The 14,762-nt window shown below is 40.9% G+C and overlaps 1 protein-coding gene and 1 long non-coding RNA gene across 6 annotated transcripts in view; one reads left to right on the top strand and one right to left on the bottom strand.

Annotated features, from left to right (window-relative positions):
* Positions 1-14,762, top strand: part of LOC132916389 (3-phosphoinositide-dependent protein kinase 1) — a 408,115-nt gene that overhangs the window by 240,562 nt on the left and 152,791 nt on the right. The gene's annotated exons all lie outside the window — the stretch shown is intronic.
* LOC132916414 (uncharacterized) lies at positions 1,364-6,521 on the bottom strand. Its single transcript, XR_009660092.1, has 3 exons — positions 6,434-6,521; positions 5,359-5,540; positions 1,364-3,866 (listed from the first exon to the last, which is right to left on the bottom strand). It is a non-coding gene; the product is annotated as an uncharacterized LOC132916414 (long non-coding RNA).

Consider the following 14,762-nt stretch of genomic DNA (forward strand, 5'->3'; position numbering starts at 1 on the left):
AATGTTTCTTCGGTTATAAACAGTTTCTTATAAACAGCTCCCTCGATGTATCTATCGTAAGTTAAAGAACGCCACAATTCTACGATATTGTTAATTCGCTACCTAGTAACAAAGGAAGAGATTACCAGATTCGCAACAAGATACAGAGTAAGAATAGAAACACACCCGAACCAGCTGGCAGCTGAAACGTGCAACACAACAAACATCGCAAGAAGACTAAAAAGGAAACACCCAATAGACCTCATAAAAGATATAACTTAGAAAAAACCTAGTAACAACACAATTACGTTGCTCCAAAGAAATTCCAAACACTTTTGCAGACAGCCTTTCGAAAAAGGACGTTCCATGTTGCAGTTTGGTGCTGGCTAACCAAGTGAAACTCTAAACTCAGCATAGAAAAATTTCTTTTTTTTTATTTGCGTTTATTTTACAATCAATTCTCGTTAGAGAACTTTAAGTAAATTTATTTGGCGTGGTACTATGACATGGTTAATAAGTGTTTATAGTATGTTTCTATTTGAATCTAGTGCTTAGGTCTAAGGTGTAATGTCGTTTTAGCCTGCGGATCTGTGCCGACGTGTCGAGTAGTTGAGTAATTAGAGGGTTTTGGTGGTTGTTAACTCTTGTGCTATGTCTATTGCTGAATTTGGATAATCCTTCTTGGACTGTAGGTATCCTGAGGTCGTGATGTATCGTTTCGTTTGTGACGTACCAAGGTGCATCTATTAGGGATCTTAATGTTTCCGATTGGAATCGTTGGAGAATTTCTATGTTGGAATTACTTGCTGTTCCCCATAGTTGAGCATAGAAAATAAACTAAAGATCTACAAAACGATAATAAAGCCAATTTGGACGTACGGAATACCGCTATGAGGGACAGCAGTCATGAGCCACATAAATGAACTAGAGTCGCTACAATCGAAGATACTGAGAATAATAGTCAAAGTCCCATGGTATGTCAAAAACGAGGATATACGCAAAGGTTTAATAATACCAACAGTCAAAGAAGAAATCGGCAGGTACGTAGAAAAATACAAGAAGAGAACGGCAATACATGCAAACAAAAGAAGATTAAGAAGAAAACACACCATTGACCTACGAACACGAAGATGGCACCCCGCTGGGGGTAGCCACACACGTGCTATATTTTATTTTTATTTTTTTTCCCAATTAATAAGATATAATACTTTACCAAATGTCCTTCAGGACAAATTGTAAAAACCAAAATAAACTATAAGAAAAAAAAAAAAAAATAAAAACATTGACTTGACTAAGGAAATTAACTAGACAAACTCGAAGATGGCATCCTGCTGGGGGTAGCCATCTACATGTTATTTAGCAATTAAGTTAGAAAACTTTACCAAATGTTTGGCTGGACAAATTGTAAAGTACAAATTAAATAATAATAAAAAAGAAATGTTGTGGTTTCTGATCAGCTCCGAGACCCTACGTGCATAATCTGTCACATCGTAGCTTAGCCTTAGTTCAACGATGCAAACAACTATTTTACTTAACTTTCCCGCCCCAGAACGCACGACCGTCACATTGAATTCTCCTCCCTGCAAAAATTTTGTTTGCCTTGCTGTCAGATCTCGAGATTGAACTCGAGGACTATCGAGCTAGCATAAATCATTCACGGCGCGAATTCTTTTCCCTTTTTCTCTGGGATGGAAATTGTGGAAAGATCGAACAACTTTTGGCCGGTCGAGACGGATAGCCGTTGTAAGAAACTTTTAACGAAAAAGCTGCCACGAAATTTTAGTTGGTTGTTCTTTAAGAGGAATTGAATACAAACATGATTTTTTTAGGGAAACAAAAGCAACGTTACACGTTGAAAATTAATCGATGCTGTAGAAAAGAAGAACTTTCGAAGTTTGTTGTACCCGTTATTAACCAAGATGCATAAAATATCATGGTAGAACGATTAAAGTACAAAATAACTGTGCTAACTTTAAAAATTTCATGTTCAGCAGGCTACAGAAATTTTTCCAAACGAGTATACTGAAGTTCACCAACACGTTTCGAGTGTTTCGTCCAATACGTGCAATCAGATTTTCCATAACACCTCGTTCCTTGATTCCCTGCGTTCCTTGGTTCGAAACGGGATGTCGGAGCAACAGGATGTAGGAAAATGTGTATCACTGAAGCGTTACCAGTGGCCACCGCAAATTACGATTATTCCCGGCGTTTCCACCGAATCGTCAAATCGTAAACGTTGTTTACAGGATGTGACGTAACGAGAATGCTATTATTCGCGGCGATATTACCAGTTACCTCCGTATTCCCTTCTTTGTTTCTCGTCTGCGTTCGTCCAGTCGCTTCTTCTCTTCTGTTTTCTTCCTTTCCTCAGGTGATTCGCGGCCAGGATGCATCGGCTTGTCAACGGCTAACGGTATTACACGTACGCCGTTGCAGAAGCGAAAGGCAGAGAGAAAGAGACAGAGAAAGCCAGAGAGGGAGAGAGAGAGAGGGAAAAGGAGAAAAAGAAAGAAAAAGGATAGGAAAAAAACAGAGGAAAGAAGACGTAGCTTCCTGCTTCTTTCCGCAATTTCCGCGTCGGAATCGCGGCTGATTATCATGCCCGGCGCGGTGCCAGGCCGACAATGAGAGGAAAATAATTAAGCGATGAACGATAATTAAGTGGTGAAACGTGTATTCCGGGCAGAGGCTCGTTTCCTCCGTCGACCGTGGCCGACCGGAGGAACGCGTTCCTCGTGGATCGGCCTCAAACCTCCATTCCCAGCCGACGTTTTCCTCCGTGCGCCGTTTCCGGGAAACGGTGGATTCCCCGATCGATCGCCGATCTCTTAATTGCCGCGTAGCAGTCCCGTGTTCGCGCGCGATTCGGTCTTTTCTCACGGTTTCTTGCCTTTATGTACTCATGATCGAGCAGATGTTGCACCGGGATCGAAGGGGATTCGAGGTACCAGCGATGATGCTCGTGAACTCGCCGCGATGGGAGAAACCTGTTGATGGGAGAACGCGCGTTCAGATATTATGAAAGAGTTCTGTTGTTTTCGAATGTTGCGCAGTATCTTATGAAATTAGGATCAGATTCTTGATTATGATGCTTTCGACCGGTATTTTTAAGTCTGTATACTTTCAAAACGACGAACGAACTTATTGTTCGAAGAATTCTTCGAACTGTTGTTCCAAAGGCGGAAGATCTCTGCCTGCAGCGCTTCAAAGAACAATTCATGTCTCTACAAGGTTCCATCGATCACCCAACTCTCATCCTGAAAAAGTCCCGTTTCTCGAAGATTGGTCGTTTCTTTGACGATCCTTCCTTTCTGCCTTCACAAAAGAAATCAGGGAGTAGCTTCGACGACCGTAGCAAGGACTTCTTATCTCGAATAGAAAGTCTTGGTCTAGCAAAATTCGAACCTAAAACAACACTCCTTTTTCTGCCAATAATTTACAACCGTGTGTCTCGTGGTGGTCCAGTAACGTGAATTCCTCCTTTGAATTTCCAAAGTGATAGCTTGTACTTCTAGGAAGGTTCTGTCATTAGTCTTTTATGTCAATAGATTAGAAAAGAACGCCGCCTCCGTATTTGCCTGCCCTTTTTTCCAAAAGTCTGCTCAGTCCTTTTCGGTTTGTCCTTCTGCTATCTATTCTCACACCGTATCCCGTTCCTTTGTCGTAGGATTATTCCAGCAACGAAGCGTTTTCCCATCGCGTCTTTTGAAAAAATCGTTGTCCTTGAACTCGGAAAATCGCCCGCGGAAACGCGCCCGAAGATACAACGTTAAACGATGATTCTTAAAAACGGATCCGCCAGATTAAACGATGTCGTAAGCCACGAGTTATTCGTTCTTCCAATCCGGTTGGAGCACCAAGAGCTTCTTTTTCAGGAATTTTCCAATCTGAAACGTGAATTGGATTTGATAGGGTGCTAAGTTTTGATCACGGATTCTTGGAATTGCAAGGGTAAAAATCATAATATTATAAAGCAGATAATTGCTGTGTTTCATACAGTAGTATTCTGCTATTACAAAAAATTCATTTTGTTTTTTCAAACCCTAAAAAGCTACCGCGACAGAGTATGAAATTAAGAGACGAGGCACCTGATTTTTAGCCCGTCGATTATACCTATCTTCGATTATTTTATTCGCTAGTAGATAGGTATTGCTATTGTTTTCTTTTAGCATCTTGAACGAAATTCCCATTAGCAATAAATCAGCAGGGTAGCGATGAAATGTAAGTGGCATTTACAGAAACTACATTATACTTTCATCTATCTACTTTATTTTACTGTCCCGTAAAATGTGAGTTATTTTGGGTAGTATCGTAGATCACCAATGACCAGAGTGAAACGTGAAACGTCGACGAAAATAGTTCTTATGTTCCTCGTTGTTGTATTTATTACAGACATCCTTGACACTAACAAGGAAAACTACGACAATAAAGAAAACAGAAGTCGAAGGACTTTTCATGGCGCCATCGCGTAGATTAGCAAAAAAGTTAGATCATACTTCACCAAAGTGTAAATTGCATTTTGCGTCGTCATTTAACCGATTACAGGTGTGTTATGGACAGCTACGCCTGATTCCAGTCGTAGTTTTTATCGTCCAACCGATAAGAAGAACGACCTTTAAGAGTTTTTCGTTAAAGTTAGAACGGTCGTGAAAAAAGATTCACGATAATTAGCGTCGTTACAAATGTCAGATGTTAGAAGTCGCCTAACGCTTTAAAACGGTAATTATCTAAATAACATCGATACGGAGTGGAAGATCCTTGAAAAGTTTGATAATGATCATCGATGAATATGAAATATACTATGCGCGCTAAGACTAAAGAATCTTCGAATCCCGTTTTTTTTTTTTTTTTAATTTTATTTTGGTTTTTTTACAATTTGTCCTTATGGACATTTGGTAAAGTCTTATATCTTATCGGTGAAAAAAAAAAATAAAATAAAAATAAATATAGCATGTGGGTGGCTACCCCCAGCGGGGTGCCAGCTTCGTTTTTTCTAAGTTATATCTTTTATGTAATCCCGTCTTGAATCGAATTTTTCCGTGACTTAGGCTTTCTTCTTAATGGCTTTGGGTTGCTATTATACTTCGATAGAGTCATTGTTCTATATTTTTACTCAGATTTTTCTTTACAAAACAGCTAACGTTTCTGCCAAGCGAAGAATATACAGTAATTTAAATTGTAGATAGAACCATATATTTACTCGAGGCATTAATGTGAACAAAATGTTAATTAGCGGCCGCTTATCTAAACTTCTAAATGTGAATTTCTATTATGGCAGCGAGAAATCGTGGACAACAAGGAGAATCGGTAAACTCCAACTACATGAACTCCGATTATACGAAGCGTTCGTCCCCCAAGGGTTCGGATAAATGGACTTACATATATCGTATCAGCATTGCACCGTTGAACGTGTGGCGTTTCAAAACAGCAAACGTTAGAGGGCCAAATAAAAATAGAGAGATCCGTGTTGGCCGGATAAGAAAGGTCTGTGTCCAGCGTATACACGCAACCGCGGATGTTAATAGGCACGTCATCGGGCGGAGCGCGCGAAGCCGGGTGAACTGTAAATAAAAGAGAATGTTCATTACGGGTAGAGGGAACCGGCTTAACGACACCTGTTGGACACAGTCGTTTTCCTGTTTTGTTGGTCAGCTCGGGAAGAAAACGGCCAGCTAAATGCCGAGGCTCGCGTATCGCGTCGCTTCTTGTCAACACCGCGCTCGAAATAGCACGCGCAAAAAGGTGAACGCGCGCTGCGAACGCGACCAATTGCCTCGCGTACTTCACCCACTGATAGAATCTAATGAATAACACTGCGAAGTTATCTTCATTGCCACTATTAAGCGTTCTTATGTTCCTTATTAAAAATTCTTGACCATTTAACCGTTTGAAGACTAAAAAGAAAACACCCCACTGACCTGACAAAAGAAATAAAATAGTCAAACTCGAAGATATCATGTTATTTAGCAATTAAGTTAGAAAAATTTACCAAATGTCCAGCTGGACAAATTGTAAAGTACAAATTAAGTAATAATAAAAAAAATTATCCTTTTGTTCCAACACAGGCTACTAGACCTTTTTATTTTTGCAATTACTAATAACATGTAAGTGTCGCAGTATCGCTTTCATTCTAATTAACACTAAAGTTCATTTTCTCCTGTGATCTTCCTGTGATAAAATATCTAGAAGTTCGTGTTAAAGATTGCTGGGTCTAATGTCGAAACCTCGGTTGAAAGGCAACTTCCTTGTACATATATCTCGTTTTCATTGACAAGCGTTAAAATAGCGATAGTAGATAAAAAGATTCTATTAAAAGCTAGATGAACATCCGTAGTTTAAGACCGACAGGATCAAAGGTTCGAGACTGCCGCTTGACTTTCCAATTAATTATTCATCTGTTGACTGACGAGCAACACTAAAAAATTAGAGGCTACAATATTAAGTATCTCGACACCATGATAATTCGTTTCCTGTGAATTCACTTGGCAAAAGGCGCTATCTGCATTCGCAGTTGTACGCCGCGCTCGCTGACAGCTTTAATTGCCACGGCGCCGCGTCGGTTTCCTGATATCGGCTCACCGAACGAAGGAAACGAAAACGAAGAGACTTCGACGTCAACACTTATCGTGCTCGCGATAACAATTAACCGGTTAATTCCCGAGCCTGGCGATAATTCGCGGTCGATAACGGTACTTCCACTAATCGGATAACCCAAGTAATGATTTCTTTCCTTAAAAAAAGCCACAGTACCGTAAGAGCTAAAAATAGTTTCCAAAGCGGTCATTTTAGTTTCTTCATCCTAATCAGATCTTTACGCTTCAGCTTCACGCTTTGATCATTCAACTTAACGTTGTTTATCATCGTTACATTTTTTGCATCTTCGTCTCCCTCTACGATTCTATAAAATGTACCAATTATGCGACTATTTTAGTAAACAGATCTTTCGTATCGTGACCACGAAATAGTCGATCACTTTGATCTACTGATCATTGTGAAACGACGTTCTGTATAGAGTCGCCGACACTGACGAATCTTCAGAAATTATAACTTCGTAATCTTTTAGTACCTCTAACCTCATAAATTTATTCTGTCACTATTAACGCGCAAAAACACAGGTGAAACCTGTAGTTGCGTAAATGGACGGAGATAAAGGTTGGCTTCCGCGATATTTGCGTATTACAGTGATCGTAAATAGACGTAGAAATTTCTGCTGGCCGGCCGAAAACGCTAAAGCGTATTGTCGTTAGTAGCCACGATAATACCAAGCAATAGCTTGGCGACAATAACTAAACTGGCAGCGCACGTTTTGACGTAGCGGAGTGACGCAATTGAACGAGGAAAAAGTCACGAAATACTCGCGAGCACAAGCTCACTTCAGATTTACATCTGAAATTATAATGCATGTTCCTTCGAAGAACCAATGATCGAGGAAGTTTGGCATTTTCAAACGATGGTATCGATCGTTTCATAACGTGACCAGGAACGCGTGAGTTCAGCTTCAACCTCGAGAAAGCACGATGAGCTGTCGGCGCCATTCGGTGAATTCTGGGATTTACGTATTTGTCACTGTTACAAAATCGTCGAGATCGGACAAAACAACAGGGAGAAATCGTTGATTCGCAGGTAGCTAATTTGCCTTCGCGAATTTCTAGGAACACGATCGAGCAGCTTGGCTCGAGAACACTGGCACCTTGTACGGCCGCTTCCCGCGAATCGCAAGAGTAATTGGACAGATGTCGGAATATTTGAATATCTATCATACTAGCAGTTTTATTATCTGATAACAAGGTATGAAGGATTTCTCAAAGAAGGATGAAGTGCTCGATAAACTTGTAACACGAGTTAATCCTCTTTGGTTTTAGTCTTTTGTAAGACTTTGGACTTTGAAATAGAAAGCGCGATGACGAACACCTGTCAGGATAAAGTCATTAGTCCGTTAAAGTCATTGAAGAGCCGACAAAGCAAACAGGTTAAATATCATTCCTCAGGAGCACCAATGCCAGCATTGAATAATCCAAGAGAAAAGTGAGTTTCTGTTTGTGTGAACGAAGCAACCTTCCTTTCCACCGTGACAAAAATTCGTATACGAATAGCGCGCAAAAAGCGCTTATAAATATGCATCTTGTTTGTCGAATAGATACGCGCGCAACAAACAAAGTTCCCAGAAAGGTAATTAACGAAAATGGTTCGCGTTTATCGCATCCTTCGTCGTTATCGAAAACGTACCTATCGGATCTTGCCTCTTTTACTCAAGTATGTTACGTTGTTTTCATAGATTATACTCGTGGCAAGTGATTTCGCAACTTGTCAAGGTTTAAAACCGACGAGAAAACCGCTCGTCAGTCGGACGTTACATGAAATTCGTTGTTTTTTCAAGGACGAATGTCTTTTTTGATAGGCAGCGTTTTCGTAGAATATCATCGACGAAGCGTTAATTTTGATCCTTGAAGCTTTTTAAAATTCCAAACTTTTATCCTAGGAAAGTGGTTTAAAATTACACGATATTCCAAGTTTACGAATGGTCCGAAGAACGGCTAAGATCTAAAAGTCTTTAAAAGATTTGTATATAGGTCGTTCAAAAATCGTGTTAGGAGGAAGGAAGATATCTTACGAGGAAAGTCCGTAACTAGTTTCGCGATACAGAACGTCTAAAGATTAGACCGTGAAGGAGGAAAAAATGTACTTTCCTCAAAACTAATAATATGCCCGAGATAAGAGACACTTCCGCGAAGGAAACGCGGTTTCCACGAGATCGTTCTGGCCAATTACGATTCCGCAAATATCCCCTGCGATGATGTTTCTTGGAAAATCTTTTGCGAATGCTAATTATTTCGGTTTCCAGAGATCAGTATGAAAGCATCGCTTGTAAATTTATATACATTCGGACAAAACTTTTACAACGTACCGCGTCGTTTATTTGTACACATCTACCTAACCTGAAAAAACTTTCTTTGTTTTTTTATTACCTATATGATAAAGACACGCTGACAATGAGGTTCCATAAATAATAATTGTCGTAAGGGGTTATTTATTTTTTTTATCTTCACAAGCGGAAACGTCATACAAACGCAACTTCGATGTTCTCTACGTAAGAGCGTAAACGTAATGCGTATCGATAGCTCGTTTTATGTGGGTATTTTGAAAGGCGCCATATGTTTCAGCACAGTATAAGGATGAAGAAATTCCTTCGATGCAACGCGTATTTTTGAAATTTCCACGTAAATGCAAAGTGATCGATCGAAGTCGTAAAGACTTGTTTGATCACTTGATAATTATACTTAAAGCAACAGCGTTTTTATTCCAATGTCCAACGTCTATCACAAAAATACTCAAAACAAGTTCCACGCCTCACGATCGTTTTTAAAATCAGCCGTTTACCAACGAAACCTGCTTCAAGCTTTCGAAAGCTTCGTTTCACGACAAGCAAGAAGGAGCATAGAAATACCTTAAGAGGCAACGCCTAATTCTGTCCCATTGGGAAGAACATCATAATAGAACGAGATTCCAAGAGATGTTCCCGGTGCGATAACGCGGGAATTTCTTCGTTTCCATCGAGTTGGGACAGCGATTGCGTAACCGCGAGCGTGAAGGAATCTCCTGCAGCTATTTCGAGTGGCGAGACTTTAACGAGCGGATAGGCGGCCGGTTAATTCGAAACGGCAGCTAATCACGAGCGGGCCAGCCGGTACGTATCGTTTCGCGAGAGCAGGAAACCGCTCGGCCGCGGAGAACGCGCGCGAACAGCGAGCACGCCACGGAGCGGAGCCGGATTCCGCGCGTGCCTTTCAAGGTCCCCGCGAACGCGGATTCCTCGATATACGCGGCCAGACAGGAAACAGCGTCTCTCTAACTGACAGCCTCTTTTCTATTTTCTTTTTTATTTACCGTTGCAACTAGTTTGCGTTCGATACACTATGCCTACCGAACGGTTAAACGATTTCTTTCATCGACGCTCTGTTCCTTTTCTCTGAATTTTGATATGTTTCTGCGAGGTGACCATCGGAATTTTCTCATTACTTTTCCTGGTTACCTTCGAGTGAAAAGCCAAAGTACACATGGAAATTTCGCTACAAGTGTATTTGATTAACTGTATATCCTTAAGCCACTACATACGAATTTCTCAAGAAGCCTACTTTTACGGTTTGCGTAGAATCGGTGGTAAACATTTCACATACACAGCCGACAGATCCTAATTAACAGAAATGATAAGCTGGAAGCTCGTATCGAAAGAAATAAGTCAGACATCGAGTTAATCCTTGCATCGAGCGTTCACGGTCTACCGGCTGTGGTTTTGAAAAACGCGCGGTTTTGCGAGCGTGACCGGAATTTCTGAATGGAACTGCGTTTCGTGTGGCCTTCTGTTCCTTTCGAAATGAGCCAGGACCACGTTCTACGGCGACGCGATAAGTGCGACCGATAAAGAAGAGAATGCACTGGCCGGATTTCTTGTTCCGTTGGAAATTCCATGAACCACCAGATCCGGCAACACGTATTCCTCTGAGACGAAATGACCAGGTAGAGCTGGCAATTCGTCCGGATTATTGTAAATATTTCCCTAATTTACGCCAACTGCCGCTCTGTTTTGCCTCGTGACGCTTGAAAACGGGGTTGAACGAAGTTTGTGGTTCGTTTGCGAGTAAATCTCTGGTAGAAAGCCCGAGACAGGCTTTGAAAACTTTTCATCGTTTGCTTGCAAGGATAAATCGAGGTATTTGGTTTTGTACACAGGCTCGCGAAAGCGTTCGAACACTTTGTTAGAGTTTCAGTAAAATAAATTAAATCTCATAAAAGAGAAAAATTAAATTCCGAGCAAATGTTTCCCTAAAGCTATTAGAACGGCCGTCAACCATCGAGCTAAATAGACAGAGAAATATAGCCTAAACAAATCTGAAAATAAATATCACGGCACGGCAGTTCGTAATAAACGGAATCAACGATGTTACCTACGTATTATCCTCGTGCATCTGTCGCAAATTACCAACTGGCTAAGACAAAAGATTTATTCCCATCGGTGTCCTTAATTACATCGTGCGGTAATCCAATAACAGTTCTCTGACATCCGAAGTCACGCTAATCGTGCCTTAAATTCGTGTCAACTTGCTGGCAAGGGGTAGAATGCTGGAAAACGCGCGGCTCCCTTGGAGAGTGAAAAATGGGACAGGAAGAATGCAGAAGAAATATGGACAGAAAATATTTCACCCGTTTATTTAAATAAAGATGGAGTAAAAAGAAGATTAATTAGAAAGAAAATAAGCGTGCGATCAAGATAACCTTAGGAATATGCAAAGAAAGAAATAATCATTCAGTTCGAAAGTGGAAGATATCTGCAGAGAGAAATCTGGAAGAATAACCGATAAGAATGACATTCTATCGATAAGTAATCGAATCATTTACTCAGAGAAAGAGAAACGAAGGGAAGCGAAAGGAAGAAATAAGAGAAACACGAGGGTTGTCAGAACTGTCACGAAGCAGGGATAACAAGCATACCGATACGCCATTATCGTGTTATTAAAGCGTCATTAGCGCGCGATACGCAAAGCAAAGAAGCAGGAAGCGATGATGTTTGCTACTTAAAATCTAATCAAGCTATCTTCTACGAAATGCTATCTGTAATTACGATTGTCTTGCGATCAGGGAGTGACGCCAAACCGATGATTGACTCGCGTCGTCTCATTTCAACCGGCTTCGACTCGCTTTGCTTTGTTCCGAACGTTCCACGCGTCGTATCGCTCCGAATCATTCCACCACGAACAAATTAAATCACCGAGGAAAGTTGAAGAGAATACCGCGTTAGTTCAAGGCAGAAGAAAAGTCAAAGAGGAGAGAAAAAAAGTGCGAAGAAAAGGAGAAAACGAGGAAAGGGAACAAGGATGCAAATACTTTTTGAAACCCAGCTCACAGATGGCAAGGTGTTTGCGTTGAACACGGAGGTCGCGCAATTATACGGCGGTGATTAAGGTCGTGGCATTTTGTAAGAGGCCATTAAGGAAAGTTTGAATAATCTGCTCGCGCTAAAGATTTACCGGGCGTGCGTCGCGTTGCGACGCATTCGTTATCGCGAATTTTTGCCTTATTTTCCTCTTCGCGTGCGCGGTATAATACGCCTCGTCGCCCCTGCTTTGATAAATATCAGCTGTTCCTGCAGCATACCGAGCATTACCAAATTATCAAATTCATATTCCAATCAAACTTTTCCAACTGTATTCTTCCTTAAGTAGTTAAATATCCTTTCTTTGAGTTTTCCTCTACTCGTTCATCACGATCGAATAATTCCAAGTTCGTCTTAACTTCTTAAAACATTCTGAAAAATCGGCAGCGCGGTTTCCAAAGAGAATAACGCGCGGCAATTAAGGGTGGTGTTCGCGTGTGGCCTGACTAAATGAAAAACAAACGGAAGAAACGAGCGCGGTCGCGCATTCCTGCGACGATTAAGGTGCGCGCTCGTTTGGTCTGATTAAACAGGTCGAGCGGCAGCAACGCGATAGAGAGCGGAGCTGGAAAACGAGGCTGCTCCAATATTGACTCGCCGTGTTTGGGCCCCTTTAAGGGACTGATTACGACACTCGCACACATGCACACACATGCCACTTAGGAATTTTCATGGAGCCCGTGTCGCGCTCCGATATATCTTTAATTCCACCGCTTCTCACCACTTTAGCCCCTTTGCGTGTATTTGGTGTTTCGAAGTTTGAATAGCAGGTGCCTAATGGGTTTTCAAAAAAATGTATGCTTGGAATTCTGCGAGACGTATACCTTTGATTGGAATTCCCATCGAATTTTTATACCTAAATGTCGCTTCAGTTTGAACATACAAAACAAATTTTTAACTTGTTTTAAGAAAAACATCAAACTTCAAACGAGATAGCTTACGTATCGACAATGCCCTTTTATATTTTCTGCAAACTTGACAATGTTTTGACGAAAGTAAAATAAAATTTCGCGACGGAGTTAAAAGGAAATCATGCTTGTCGTAAATGTTTAAGATGAATTTAGCACCATTGGTCACATTATTGCCTTTTATCACCGTGAACCGCTCGACCGATGAAAATAACCAGCATAAGCATTTCCAAAGTTTTCAATTTCGAGGTAAACAGCCTCGTTTCCAAGTATAGCGAACGGACGAGGCTGGTGGCTTGCCGATCGATCCGAAATTGCCAGATTTCGCCGGTAAGCGCAATTTACAACGCGATACAGTAATTTTGCACCATTACCGCGATCGTAGCGGCGTATATTTTAGTAAAAGAACCCGTGCGGGCTGTTTGACGTCGTAGCACGATACAAAGTGATCAATCGGGCAAGTGGTTTCTGGAATGCGATTCGTTTCCTCCTTTCGGTAATGGGAGTTTACAGAAATCCTCGTGCATTTACAAACTCTTTGCTCGACGTAAGAAATCTTGAAAGCCATCTCGATACTGCGATACAATACTGCGTCGTTTCGTTTCGATGCCGGGGCACCGTTGCGTTTAATCTTCGCAAAACCGATAGCGGGCAAGACGATTTATTAAATTCCAGCGCGATTGTTGCGATTGATATCGTACAGGTACTCGCTTTATCTTTAGATTATCGTTGTTTTTCTTTCCTTTTGCGTCATCGCATGAAGTTTCATTTTCCTTTACTTTTATTTTCTTTTTCGTATTTGTTTTCTCTCAAGGACTAAAAAACGCGATTTGCGTCATTAGCAATCGAGTTCTGAGAATATGTCGATTCTTCAGTGCCATGTTCCCTCCTATGTTGAGATTACAAATATTTTTCGACAAAAATCTCGCTTACATGGTAACATGTAACGAACGGCAGCCTGTAATTTACTCGGAGCGAAACTTCCGGATCGCGTGTCTGTAACTTTCAGCGACCTACCACCCTCACACACGCCGTTATATTCCTTATTTCTGTTATTTCGCTTCTATTATACCATCAGCGCCCTACTTCATTTAAATGCTTATATTACAATTTTTTCTAATTTCTAAATTGTGTCCTATTTTCAACCTTTCGTAGCAACTAAGTACGTAGCATCTAACTGGTCTTACATTTTTTAGTCGTTCTTTAACATATAAACTATTAAATGCAGTGTGATTGAAGACTTGTAAATTCTTATAAGCCATCATTATCCTTGAGAACACATAACGCAAACAGATTCGAATCTACGACGTCTAGTAAATTTACCTGTGACATTAACAAGACTTAATATAAGTATATAAGGATATACTTTACAACACAAGAAGCAACTAAGAATCGAAAGTTCAAATTGTTGGCGTGAAAAGTTCAACACATAATGGCATGGTCGACGATAACAGCAACGGTATTCGCGTGCTTCGTCAGCTGTCGTCGAGGTGGACGTCGTGACACGACACGCTAAACCGTGTTGGTTCATTCTCATTTGACATAAAAGGCTTTAGGCCACGGTGAGCATTCGATAACGGAATACGCGCGTACGCGTCGTGAGAAAACGGTGATAATAGCAACGCGCCGTTGCACGTGTTTAGTGATGCACCTGTGCGTACGTACTAACGTATGCCTGCTGATATGCGGCCGATGATACGCGAATGCACAACAAAACGCATTGCTTTTTGTTCTCGTCCACCTACTCGAAACATTATAACGCTTCACGTCATTATATCGACAATAAGCACGGTTTTTGTCATTGTTCATGTCGCTTGTGATCGAAGCTTGCGTAATTTCTGATGGGCTGGAGATTGATTAGAATTTGAATTTTTAACCGAAGCTCAAGTTTAAACTTGATATCTGGGTGTAAAATTTTTAACCAACATTTATTTAAAAAACAGAGC

This window comes from Bombus pascuorum, chromosome 2 (assembly GCF_905332965.1).
Source record: "Bombus pascuorum chromosome 2, iyBomPasc1.1, whole genome shotgun sequence".
Classification (NCBI taxonomy): domain Eukaryota; kingdom Metazoa; phylum Arthropoda; class Insecta; order Hymenoptera; family Apidae; genus Bombus; species Bombus pascuorum.